The following is a 14621-nucleotide window of genomic DNA, read 5'->3' as shown; positions in this document are numbered from 1 at the left end:
ATGCATATTATTTAAAGCTATATACATTCAACTAGTAAACCTTTTTAAAATGACAGTGTAACCTAAAACTATTGGAAGGTGAAAAGCAGACGTGGAGAGATAGAGACAGCGTGACAGACTGCAGGCCATTCAATGTAGGAAGGTATACTTATTATTTGAAGTTGATACAGACAAAATACAGGTGTAAACAGTGGTTAGTCCAATGGTATTGAGGACCTAAAAGCAGAACTATTTGAGAATGACAGCTCTCAGTTTGGTAGCACATGCCTATCTATAATCTAGCAATTGGGAAGCCAAGGCAGGAGGATTGCTATGAGTTCCACACTGGTGAGAAAATATCTCAAAAAGATTTTTTTCTTCCCGATAACTGAGGGTTGGAAAGGAAATGTGTGGCTTCGGGGATCTTAACTTCAACTTGTGAACCATGTGTCCTCTTTGAATTGCTCTCACTCATTTGTTAAGGTGCTGTTACTAGCCTGCTTTAGAAAGTGATACACGCTTGGATTCCACACTCCATGTGATGCTTTTTCAGCAAGTGGGGCTTGGGAACCATGTTCTGTGTTGTTGTAGAATACACCAGGCCTCAAGCTCTTAACCGAGCTGCCTTTAGAGGGCTAAGGTTGCCTAACGTCTTGGAAGGTCAGCGCAGGCTGCCGGAAAGAGCACTTTCCTCCCCAGACACCTTAGGAAGCCAGCCTAGGTCACACCAAAGGAGGACAGTATCCTCTGCTGGCTCAGAGCTACCCTCTCTCATTAGAAGACTTGGTCACTCCTGCTTGGTGTGAGTTGGCAGGAGGCTGCTCTGGGATTCCACACCGAAGTCCAAAACTCCCAGACTTCTTTGCTCTGTCCTTGGTTCTCTCCTGGGAGTTTCCATTATTCTTGCATTAGGGGCCCATGCAGCTGTCCTTGACTATTTACAGTGGGTACATTTACTCCTCAAATGTTCTGGGGGTGAGTCTCTCAACTGAGATCTACCAGTGAGGGTTTAGGAATACTATCTTAGGACATTTTACTTGTGGATACTAAAGGGAGGCTTCTGGAACGTGTTCCGGCATTCATCATCTATCTGTTGAATGGTCTGAAAGGTTCACATCACCAGTCTTGGCTGCCAAGCTGAATCGCACCCGGGCATTGATGATTCACCCAAAAGCCTGTGCAATCCATGGTCATCACTGCTCCGAGGCTTCTGCCAATGGAATGGTGGGCAGTTCTGGTAAGAGTCACATTTCCGATTGCAGCTGGCCATGTGTTGATAGTCTGCCTAATCTCGCCTGTTGTCCGAAGACGTGCCATCTCCATGAGTTTGATTATGGCTTTCTCATATCACATCTCCTCCTCCCCTTCCTCCCACACCTGCCTCGGTCCAGCCTTACCCGTAGAGATGTCATTATCCTCCAATCTCATAATTGCGTTTAATTCCAGTGTGACTCAACAATCTCCCACAACGCTTTGGAAATTACTCACCAGAATATTAAGGATTGTCTATATAAAGTGAATGAATCATAACATATTAGATTGCCAGAGATCTTGAGGTCACTCTTCCTTCCCCTAGATGGACAACTGAGGCATAAATGAAAGTTCCCTGCTTGCTAAAAATATTAATGGCAAACAGGCTCTGTAAGTAGAACTGGATATAGAATGTACAGGACATCCAGAAATACACAAGCATCAAGGACCCAGAGGTCTTCTGCGGACAATGAAAAAGTAATTGCTAATTCTGAGAAGTATTTTTGAGTCCCTAGCCCCATATTGTAAACGACTGGCCTTTGTCTCTACTTGAGAGTGAGTTATGGAGGTAAAATCACTCCTAATCTTAGCTTCTGGCATTGAATTTACATATGAAACAAGACATATTTCATTCTAATGCGTGCAGCTCAGAGGAGTGAGTGGCAGGTAAGGGAGACCTTTGAGGCTGGGTGGTGCCTGTTTAGGGGTGGTTGGGTCATTGGGTGGGAAGCAGTCTTGGTCCTTTGTAATTGTTGTGATAGCTTGGGAGCTGTGGGACTCTGCAGCTCTAGGTGCCGGCTTCGGGGGGGGGGGGGTAGGCGGTAGGGGGGAAGCAGGTGTGCACGGGCACACGGTTCTCTTCCTTCCGCATCACGCTGTTCACTCATGACATCATAAGGACTGCCACTGGGAAGTAAGAACACGGATTATCGCCAATTTCCAAGCAGGAGATAGCTGATTTTCATGCATCGTTCTTGAGAAATCAGAGCATGTAAGAATCACCGAGATAGGTAAGAGTGTCAAGGTCAGGGAGTTAGCTTTCTGCAGGGACTTTTGGACTGTTTGTCTGATCCTAAAAGCTCAATAAATCATATCCTTTGGAAGTCCCTTTTGCATTTATTTTTAGGCATTTGGGGAATGCACTCTTCCACTTAATGGTGATAAGCACTGAGCAGCAGTGCTGAGGGGCTATTTATAGCTCTCTGGGTCTCAGGGGCCACTGGCTGGGACTTGGGCTCAGTTAATAGTTTGTGTTGAGGCCAAGTTCAGTCATCTGGGTGGGAGCGATACTGTCTCTACTGTCCCCATGGAAGTGACATTAGCATGCTTCCTGGAGCTTTGACTCCCAGCTGGGACTATTGTCCTTCCTTCCAGCTCTTGCCCTCTCCTGCACCTTCCTCTGCTATCCCAAATAAAGGGAGAGAGTTCACATCTCCTACCCTCTTCACCCACAGGGTACTGCACCCTTTCCTCGGGATATATTTAGTACATTCTAATCTCGAGAAGGACCAACTCCCTGAAGGTTAAGGTTAGAAATAATTAGACAAGAAAACCCCTTCTCTGGAGTTCTGTAACTGTCAAAATGATAAGGAACGGAAACCCGTTTCAGGTCAGACTTCCCACTCTCCCTGAACCTTTGAACTGTTTATAGATACATTGTAGCACCCCCATGGCATGATAAAGTGAGTGTAAGTAGCTATGTCTGCCTTTGGCTATACTATTCTCTACGAATTACTGTAAGGAGCAAAGACCTGGGGCTGGAGAGAGGGCTCAGTGGTTAAGAGCACAGGCTGCTCTTCCAGATGACCTGGGTTCAATTCCCAGCATCCACATGGCTATTCACAATTGTCTATAACTCCAGTTCCCCTGACGTCTAGATAGATGGCTTCAGATACCTAAATAACTCAGTAATGACGGGACTGTTCAATATACTGGATGACGGGACTGTTCAGTGCACCAGATGATAGGACTGTTCAGTGCACCAGGTTCTGTATACTCACACTCTCATTCACTTCCCCTTCACTGTATCAAACGCCCACTTTTTTCCTGCACATACAGTTTGGAAAATGATTTGAGTATTAGCAGCAATGCAAGACATTTATTTCCTATTTTGGTTCCTTGAGAGCCAGCCATATAGAAAGCAGCATTTCTTTGCCATATTTTAAAAGGTCTCAAGGTGTCCAGGTCTCCTCTTTCTTTTTTTTTTTTTTTTGGCTTAAATAATTTGAAACATATTTAAGCATCATTCCTGAGCTTCCTAAACAGTGTCCCGAAAAGGAGTTGTACGTTTTACTCCTCCATTCTCTGCAGAATGCAAATTCCCTAAAGGCGGGGAGTGGGGGTGGGGTGGGGGGGGAGAAAGGAAGGTACTTTTCATATTAGATCTTTGTTAAGTTTGCTTTTATAGCTACAGATCTAAGCTCATTGTCTCAGAAAGAAGCAGAGACTATAAAATCTTTGCTATACTGAATTGCAAAAAAAGAAATCCAGCATCACTGTATAAGCAAGCTATCATTGGTCCTTAGAGAAACTACACACTTAATTATAAAGAAGCAGAGACCAAGTTTTAGTCATTAACTCATTTTCACTGATTTCTGAGGACATCCCAGACACAGGGCAAGTGAGAATACTGCAGCCAGGTGTCCTGGCTCATCAGATGATGCAAAATGGATGCCACACGCCAGCTGCTTGGCAGGAGAAGACCCGAATCCTGGGAGGTGAAGCCACCCTCAGACTTCTGTCCAGAGAGATGCGAGCTGGCCCCACCCTTTGTGCAAATGTGCTGCTCTCAGTTTATTAAGTGTGAAGTCCTGTATTGCCCTCCCTCTGGGGTCTCCAAGGTGTGGATAAGAGGCTGGAGTTTACCTCACTACTGCCTTATAAGTGCTGCACGAACCACACTATTTCTGCAACGTGTAATGGGAATTAGATGAAAAAGCAAATACTTTGTAGTTTCAAACATAAGAGGGAGGGTGGGTACCAATAAGTCAATGCAGTAAGAGAAAGACTACACCGAGCAAATATTAAAACCAGACTTAGCGTTTTGTTGGAATTTCAAATCAGGAAGAGAACTTGTGTGTTTGGGGATTAAAGTCATTAAAATAATGAATTCCTCCCATAAAATGAAGTCTTCTAGTAAGATGATCTGGTCACGGAAAAAGGAGATAACAGCCTAGGCCAGAAAACTTTCCAAGTCCCTGGGGTATATCACTTAAACGGCTAAGGACCATGGAGCCATTTCCCACTTCTTTTATTGCTGTGTTAGTCCTGCAAGGACAGCAGCAGTGAAATGCTCATTGTGATCTACATGTAGATAAACGTGGTGTGGTTCTCATCCTATTTATAAGGTGGAAGGAAAAGATTTTGCTTTGTCTTTTTAGGGTCTTGTTTTCTTAAGATCTTCAGCTGAGCTTGGCAAATGAAACTGGGAGAGGACAGATTAAGAAGGAAAGACATTTTAAATTTTAATTTTACGTGCATGGGCATTCAACAAAAAGGGAAAGAGGAAGACAGAAAGGCAGGAAGGGAGGAAGACAGGAAGAAATGAAGACAGGCAGGCAGGAAGGCAAGAAGGAAGGCGGGAAGGAGGGAAGGAAAGAAAGGAGAAGGCAGGCAGGGAGGAAGGAAGACCTAAAGGAGTATTTAGACTTAGGGGTCAAGCATTTTAACAGCAGGTGATAAGTTGTGGAAAAGTGGCCAAGTGAAGGAGATATGGTTGGGAGTAAACTGTGGGAAGGTAATTATGGGAATACGTGTTAGATCAGTTATTCGGTGAGGTTTGCTTATGCAGACTCACTGGACATTCCTGTCTGTTGATAAGTATAGCCCTCTTCCTGGTATGGGAGGTGAGGTGGTCTCTCCCAATGCTTGCTTACACTCAAATCATTCATATGTCAAAGGAACATATTTTGGAGTGGCATGTTCTGAGTCTCATTTAGTCTATTAGTTTATCTAGTCTCTTACTTCACAAAGAAGAAACCACATAGACAGCAAAGTCAACCTGAAGAAATAAGGGAAATGTTAAGGTAACATATTCTGAGAACACGACAGGCCAAATTAGGGAGCAGGTGTCATGGTTGCTGGGGGAATCAGGGCTTCTCTGCCTCCCCAGCAGAGGACATCATTTCACACGGATAAAGCAGAAAGGTACTCCCAGTTCAGCACTTTCTGATTCCAAGCTTAGCTTGAAATGAAGAAAGAGGGTCGCTGGGCAAAGCCATCCCTTGAGGACGGTCTTTGAAAAAGGAGAATTAACCCACTAGGACTGTGTCCACCCATCGAGAGAAAATGGGGGAGAGTTCTGTGTACTGTAGAGTGGACTTTCCCTGGAGAACTTTTCCCCACAATTTTACACATGGAAGGTATCTTTTCAGTAATAACTCCAAGCAGAGATTTCATCCAGGATTTTATTTTTTAATACATTTGTGGTGTCGAGATCTGACCAGACTGTTTTGGGTGCCCATTGCATACCTATAGGATTAATCAATGGAGACCGGAAGAAATGTAGATTCGACATCTCATTTCACAGAGCATTTTGTGTGAGACAGACCAAAAAGATCACTGAAAAAAATAGAATAAAAATTAATACAAACACATAAATACATAAAGTATAAAATAGGTTGCCAGTTCCCATAAAGTGACATTTACCTCCTGAAAAAAATGTTAGGGAGGTCTAAAAAGCCTATCTTAATAGACAGCTGGAAGAAAGAAGCCTGGAATTCTGGGATGCCATGTTCGTGAAGGCTTCCAAGTCTTGACACAACATACTGTGATAGCTCTAACCTTTTCAGGAACTGGTGAATCAAGGGGCACTTGCAAAAGATTTCTTCAGGACAACACTATCTTTTATCTCGTTGCCTGGTCTGAGGTAACTGTGTCTAATATATGTGTCCTTAACAAAAGGCTGTTCTCTTGATTCAGGGCAGGGTCTATTCACTAGATGGACTCATCCTTAAGGAGAGAAGCAAGTAAGCAGATGCCCCTGACTCCTGCCTCGATCCCTTCTTGAGCTCCTGCCATGATGTCCTCTCAGTGATGGATGATGACTGGGACGTGTGAGCCATATAAACTCTGTCCTCCCTAGGGTCATCCTATGAATTCTGGTTAATTGGTGACCAACATTTCCTGTGGGACTATTTGATTTACAATGGGCATTACCTTCCCATTCCTTTCCCTCAGGAACTTTGATCACCTATTAACCTTGGCATGGCCTGATGGATAGCCATTCCTTTAGCTTGGAATTTATTTACCCCACTCCCCTGCCAACTTCAATTTTCTATCTGATTTTTAATTAAACATATTCTTCCTGGATTAGATAACCACATCACTTTCCTTGAAGTCCTCCATAGGCTAGGTTTACAGATTGCTCTGTTTCTGGGTCAGGGTTTACCTTAAATATATGATGTTTTATTTTTATTTTTTAGTAGGATGTTTCAAAGCACAAATTCTGTAACAGCCACTGTCTACTGAGCATGGAAATGATGTAGGTAGCCAAATAGAATTGGGTATGTATCCATACCTGAATCATACTCAATCTTCAGATACACTTTGTCCTGAAGTGCTTTCTCTGCCTGTACTATGATAGTTATGAGGGACTGTCTTGCACTGGTGGCCTTCGTAGAATTTCTTTCCTAGGGTTTGGATAGCTCCCAAACCACAGACAAGTGACCAATAAAATCCAATGAATAAAATAGAACCCTGGGCTGAGGTTGTATGTCAGTTGGTAAAAGTGCTTGCCTAGTGTGCATGAACCCCTGGATTCAATCTTAGTGTCTCATAAGCCTGGTGTGATAATGCACACATGTCATTCAAGGACTTGAGAGCCAGAGGCAGAGGCATCAAAAGTTCAGGGTCATCTATCATAGCACAGTGAGTTCCAGGCCTGTAGGAGCTACATGAGACCTCAACACAAAGACAGAAGAAAAACAAACAAACAAACAAACAAAACATTGGAATCCACTAGTCCCAACTTAGATTCTCCTCTTTGAGAATGACCTTGATGAACTCCTTTTAAAAAGTGCTTGAGGAATGAGGGGGTATATTTGGGGCCACGGATCTCACCCTCATTTGCCTTCAGAGCTTTTTTGTATTGTTCTGAGACAATTTTTTGCTACACTGGCTGGCCATATTTACCCACCAAGGTTGAGGAAGTATAAGTTGCTTATTATTTTAAGACTGTGATTGTAGATGGCTTTCTTAATTGGCCTACGTAATAAAAAACCCACAGTCAGATATAGAGGAAAATACTGAGAGATCAGAGAGAAGAAGGAAGCCACAGCACACCTCTTACCTCCTTTGTGTCTCAGCAGACAAGAGAGTGAGTTCCTGTTTCTCCCTGCTTTTATCCTGCTTCTGCCTAGCAACCTCACTTCCTGCCTGTCTGTACAGATCTCCAGACCTTTATACTTCGCTAGTGGCAAGCTCCACTCTCTGACCTTCAGATAGACTTAATTATCCAAGCAAGATATCACCACACTTGATTAAACTGTCTCTGTAGACCCTAGCAGAGAGCCTGTGGTGATAGCTGACTTCTGTGTGGTGTGTTAGATGGTAGATACACTTCATCTGGGATGAAGGGATACAGGAAGCCCTGTGGGTACAGAGATACAGGAGACCATGCGTCACTGGTTATACAACCTTATACACATTAGAGCCACCTGGGGATAATGAGCCTCAACTAAGGAATTGCCTAGATCACATAGCCTGTAGGCATGCCTGTGGGGGCATTTTCTCCTTTAAAACATACTTTTAATTTTATGTGTCAGGTGTGATTTTGTTTGCGTTTATGTCTGTGCCCTATGCAGATACAGTGCCCACAGAAGCCAGAAGAGGGCACTGGATCTCCCCACACTGGAATTACAGATGGTTGTGAGCTGCCATGTGGGTTCTGGGAATCTAACCTGGGTGCTTTGGAAGAGCGATCTGTGCTCTTAACTTCTGAGATATCCAGCCCCTGTAGGTCACTGATGGCTAATTAATGAAGGGAGGGCCAGACCACTGTGAGGGTGTCATCCCTGAGAAGATGGGCCTGGGCTGTACAGGAAAGTAACTGTGTAAGCCATCGAGTTGCTTTCCTCATGGTCCCGGCCTCTGCTCCTGCTGAGTTCATACCTGAAGCCCTTCGGACGTGACTGGGGCCGGTAAGCCAAATAGGCCCTTTCCTTCCTAGGTTTCTTTCCATCAGGGTGCTTATCACCACATTAGAAAGCAAGCTTTCTTTGTCTTTCTTTCCCTCTTCTTCTTTTCCTCTTAACTTTTGCTTTCCCATCTCTCTGTGTGTTTTACACAGTAACTTTATGAGTGTGCAGCTATGTGGAGTTCTAAAATATTTGCATCACAAAACGTTCTCCACTCCCCCTCCATCCCCTGCCCTTAGGTATTTCTCAGATACGGTCAGAACAGCCTGTACTCAAAGCTCAGATCTTGGAGTTCCAGATCTGTGTTCATGCACTTGTGCCGCTGAGTAATACAAAACAAGATGGGGTGTTAAGATTACGGCTCTGTATCAGGTTACCATTCTGCGACATCATGTGAGAGAATGTGACAGCTAATGTTCCCTGGCACCTCTTCCTAGCGTGGCCTTTCTGCAACCTGTGGTTCTTAAGGAAATGGCTGAGTGGCTTTGTTCTAGTTGGGTGACAAGGAATGGGGATATGACAGGAGGTGACTCTCTGGCCGCTATTGTAAATTGGGCCAGAGATCAGAAACAGAGAGAAGGACAAATCCAGTGTGTCTGACTGGTGTCCTGACCTTTATCTTGTACATAGCTCATGCTGAAATGTCCTTCTCGAAACAAAGACTCAAGAGAGCTGGGAAGGCGTGTGCTGGCTTCTAGTACCTGCCTCCATGGGGTTTCTTAAACGGGAGGAACTGTAGGATGCTTTTCACTACCCTACTGCCTGGAGCACCCTGGGCTGCAAGGCAGAGGCTGCTGAGAGTATGGAAAGCCTGTAGCCATCTGCAGCCTGTCCCTTGGCTGTCTGAGGTGAGGGGAAGCCGGTGAGATCTAGTCTACTTGTAGATACTGACCTAATCACTGTGGTTCTTGGCCACTTGGCTTACAGCTTTCGATGTCGTCAGACAGTTCGAGTTTCATCAGGATGAAATGTCTTCATTACAGAAGTGTCTTGACCAGGCAGGGACATGTCATACTGTGGATGACAAAACATCGCAAGAAATGAAGTTAAAACTCCCTTCTAATCATGAATTATATATTTTCATCTAAGTGAAGTCCACAAATCCCAGTTAATAATGCTGGGTTGTTTATTAGTTGTAAGACCTGCACTGAGTTTTTGAGCCCTGAACTGAGTTAGAAAGTGATGGCTCTAATATCTGGAATCATGTATGACTGGGCCTGCCTACCTGTGGCAGACTAATAACAGCCAGGACTCTTCAGTGGATACTTTGAAAGGACTAAGGGTCAGATACCCAGCAGAGCTGAAGTAGGAAATGCCAGTTGCAGACGCCTCCAGATGCCCTGGAGGCTGCAACCCTGAGTAGCTAGAGGCTTAAGGGCACTTCCTGACCTACCAGGGGTAAAACATTAAAATGGGAAATGAGCAGAAGAGATTCTCAAACTCTGGTAAGCAATGTGGCCTCCGGAAGTCTGGTGGAGACAACTGGCTCCTGCTGGAATCCAGGGTGGGGTTTGAAATCCCAATAGGAAGAAACCAGCGCTCAATAGGTAGAGCAACCCTGATGACCGCAGGGGAAGTTCATCCCTTGAGGCTTAAGGGGGTCATGGAAGAGGGACTTTGCTACCTGAGTATCCGAGCTGAAGCACAAAGCCAAAATTGAGTTAGCCACTGTACTGAGTGGAGCCTAGGTCTCCTCCAGCTCCCCCTTTCTGTGTCAGGAGAACTAACAGGAATGTTAAGTGCGCAGTGTGTACAGAAGAAGGGCAGGGGGTGGGAAGGTGACATGTCTTGGGGTTACCATTGCTGAAACACCACGACTAAAAGCAAGTTGGGGAGGAAAGGGTTTATTTGGCTTAGACTTCCACACTATAGTCCATCACTGAAGGAAGTCAAGACAGGAACTCAAGCAGGGCAGTAACCTGGAGGCAGGAGCTGATACGGAGGCCACGGAGCGTGCTGCTTACTGGCTTGCTCCTCATGGCTTGCTCGACCTGCTTCCTAATAGAACCTAGGACGGCAATCCCAGGGATGGCACCGCCCACAAAGGGTTGGGCCCTCCTCCATTGATCTAATTAAAAATTGCTCTACAGGTTTGCCTACAGCTGGATCTTATGGAATCATTTTCTTAATTAATGTTCCCTCCTCTCAGATGACTTTAGCTTGTGTTGAGTTGACATGAACTGTCGAGCACAGACATAGACTATAGAAGCAGCCCCTCTCAAACCCCACAGCTTTCAGTCTAAAGGGCTATTGTAAATTCAACATCACATATGGTATAGCAAAGAATTTCAAGAAGAAAGTCCAATGAAAACCAGTGAAACTAGAACAGCAATCCTGAAATTTCGGGAGACAGAGATGTCTTCCAGCATGGGACTTTAGCTTATGCTGTCTGCTTTGCACCGCCCCCTTCCACCTCCACTGGTCCACTCAGGAAACTTCCATTTAGCCTACTGCTTTGTAAAGTCCATTTTAACTTACCTTAGCTCAGGGAAGCTCTTTGTGCATCCCTGACTGGGGACACCCTTTTCAAAGCGTTTAGTGCTCAGGTTAGAACTCGTATTCTTGCCCAAGTGTTACTTCCAGCTGGTTTTCCACATTGGCAAGTGTACCCAGAGGGGATGGGCCACTTGGCTATCCTGTTTATTGATGGCTCCCTGGATCTTCGTCCAGATATATATGGTGTGTGTGTGTGTGTGTGTGTGTGTGTGTGTGTGTGTGTGTGTTTAGTCATTGTTCAGTAAGTAAGGGACATGGAACTTTACTTTTCTATAGAAGAAGGTAGGAGAGAGACTTCATACTTAGTACCAGAGTACTTAGGAAATCAGACTATTCTGGAAACACATTTCAACTATTTCAATGGATTTGTGAGACTAGAACAGACAATTTTAAGGCCTAGGAATACCAACTAGAAAATATTTATACCTTGGCTCAGGTTTGATATAAAATAAAATGAAGGGAATACACACAGTTCATAGATAGGGCAAATACAGGCACATGCTCCCATCCTAAGTACCCCCCCCCATCACTTCCTCAAATGTATGTAAGTAAACAAAACAATGGTAATAATAACCAGACTCAGCACACCTTCTTCAAAAGGAAAGCACATCATAGCCATAGAAAAAGAATGGAGGGTACCTCATACTTAGTTTTGGTGAATGCCAGAGTTATTGGGTTTCTAGTAGTGGGTTCTAATATTGGCTGTCACCCAAGTCTCATGGTCAAAAGAAAGGTAGGAAACCAAGTTTGAGGATGAATCAGAAACAGAGTATCCCAACGTAGCAAAAACTATTACTCAGTTTGGCCTGGGTAAGCCGTGTGTGCATTTTTAAAATTCTGTTTCATTTTTTATTCTGTGTGTCATTTTGTTTTTCATTCCAGGAAAAGAGCAGCTGCTAGACTTGATGCGATGAGGATAGATAATTCCTTAAGGGACAGTAGAGATGCCAGTTCCCGGAGGACGTTAGGAGTACAGCATGGATGCATGAACAAAATTGTTGTATAGACACAATGGGATACTTAGCATCCAGCCTGTTAACCTGGACTGATGGTGCTGACACACACAACAGCACAGAGGAGACTTGAGACAATGCTAAGGGAAAAGTCCAGATGCAAAAGCACAGGGTTGTACCCAAAATTCCCAGAGCAGTCAGGTCACAGAGACAAAAACCAAAATGGTATCTCTAGAGGAAGAGGGGGGGTGGGCAAAGAAGAGCAGGAGATAGTCTTATGAGAGCCAGAGTGTCAGTTGGCATGAGGGTAACATTCTGGAAAAGAGTTTCGGTAGCCACACACAAACAATGAGACTGTTCTTAATTAATGTCACTGAACTGTGTACTTAAAATGCTAAACTTATATGAACTACATTTTACTTAATTTTTTTTTAATTCGGAGAGACCAGAGCCAACCAGACAAGGAAAATGGAACTTGATGGTCATTGGCAGGAGAAGTAGTTCGGTGCTCAGTACAGTGACCTGGAAATCTTTATTCTGCAGATCTTCTACACAATTTGGGACATGTCCCCAGACTTCCTCACCCACCTTGTGCTTTTTGAAGGAGAGTAACTCTAACTTAGTTACCTACTTCCCAGGAGCCCAGTTATCCTGGGAAGGCTGGTGGTGAAATCTGAGTTTATATGCAAATGGAAAGTTCTGCTCAAAGGACGGAAAACTTGATCAGTTCACTTTTGGATGGCCTTACTTGATGGGTGGAGATGACCACATTGTTAGTTGCTGGCCACATGGCTAGAAAGGATAAGTACAAAGATAAAACAGGAAATAGTTATCCCTGCCCTGCAACAAAATGGAAATTGTCTTGGCCTGTTTTATTCTGCTGTTGGTTAGATCAGTAAGGTTTTGTAGCTGGGGTGGGGTTGGGGCTTAGACCTGTGAAGCAGCCAGACTTTCTATCATAGTGTCACTAAATGGTTTGACAACAATGGAGCTATTGATTCATACCCACAAAATCCCACAAGGGTACCTGCTAGATACAAATGAACTTCGTCTGGTATAAAATTTGGTCAAATAATAATGATTGGTTCCAGGCACAATGGCAAAGTTTCAGCTTTAGAAGCCAAAGGTCTGTTCCTACCTTAAGTGATAAACTATTAACATGAGACCCAAAGGATTAAAATAGATTTGGCTGCCAGACCCTGCACTTCTGTCTCCTGCCTAGGACGAAGCCCTTCAGAGGGGTCCATTGTCGGTTTATGGCTTGATTGGCTCTGAAGCTACTAGAAGGAATGTTGGTGTCACTAGGACTTCTGGGAGAGTTTGCCGCTCTTTTCCCAGTGGTTGCCTTTTGCTTGTTTCCTCTCGTCTTCAGGAGGGAGTCCAGTTCCCCCATTTGCTCAGCTGGAGCAGCCTGGGGCTAGGTCCTGTGCATGTATATTTCTTTCCAAAATGTCTGCAGCCCACCTGCATTCAATGCTGTCTCATGGCTGTGCATGCTCTGGAGGCTCTCAGGGGTTGTTTCCTCCCTCTTGCATTTGGTTATACTCATGCCTCCATATCTACACACAGTACTCTTCCAGTGGTCATTATTGGACCTCCCATCTCTGTTAGGACACATTTGACGGGAAAACGCTCGCACACATACAATTAAATAAATCTTAAAAACATAAAGGAAACATACTAAAAGTTGAATAACTGAAGAGTCTATCATTAAGATAATTGACAGATATGGCTAATGGTTGTGCAAAGAGGTATTTAAATCTATAATCTTAAATATAATCTTGTACCCATATGGCCCTTATCTGTTTATTCTTGGTAACATGAGAATTACCAGTCTTTAAGTATTTATCTTTCAGTTGGGATTGACATGTGAAGCAACCTTGTTTCTAATTTAAATAATTAAAAAACCTTTAAGAAAAATATGTATTTATCTTAAAGTGTGGTGTTTCAGTGTTGCCTTTGTCTATTGCCAGTCTCTAGGGACTCTGAGCTCCCAGCTGTGCAGTCTTGAAAGGGGACCTGTCACTACAGGCATGGATTGCTATACTCAGTATGCTTCATTCTCTGAAATACCACTGGGCCATTCACGGGCATTCTTAGGAGAAAGCACTAAAGGTGTTAAGAAATCAAAGGTAGAAAGGAAGTCAGGGAGAAAAGAAGGAAGGAAGGAAAGGAGGGAGGGAGGCGAACAGAAGTGGGAAGGCCATCAGACACATTGACTACTCGGTGACAAAGTGGGTCCTGAGGACTGTGAGGGTGAAGCTGGGCTGTCACATTCTTGAGCCCCGGACTTGACCTTCATACAGTTTCCTGTTACTGAAATCTCCAGTGAGATTCTATTGCAAATCCTTGTCTCGGGTCAGCGGGTTGCCACTCTTGATTACTGCCTGGGAGACTTGGGAGCGTCCTGTATATTAGAGATGGCCCAGAGAACTCCGTGCAAAAATTTCAATTAAATTTTCTTTCTCAAAGCTCTCTGTCACCAAGAGATGTGATTGCCCTTCAAGCATCAGTCAAATGACTGCAGAGAGTGACCCAGAACTGTAATCTAACCCAGAGCCTGCTCTGCCTGGTCCTTGGGTCTCAAACCTAGCTCTGAGCTTGGGCTCCAGGAAAGCGGATGTTTAGCCCTGGGTGGTTTCCCAGCGAATGAACCAGATCCGGAGTTCAGAAGTCAAGTATGAGTCAAGTGGTAAAGAGAACAAAATGACACAGTAACAAAACAGAACAACTATACAAGCTTGTTAGTATCCAAAGAAAGGTACACTTCAAAAATGAGCATGAAGTTTATTCTGTCAGATCGACG

This window comes from Mesocricetus auratus, unplaced genomic scaffold (genome assembly GCF_017639785.1).
Source record: "Mesocricetus auratus isolate SY011 unplaced genomic scaffold, BCM_Maur_2.0 Super-Scaffold_100018, whole genome shotgun sequence".
In the NCBI taxonomy this organism is placed as follows: Eukaryota; Metazoa; Chordata; class Mammalia; order Rodentia; family Cricetidae; genus Mesocricetus; species Mesocricetus auratus.
This window is presented reverse-complemented; position numbering follows the sequence as displayed.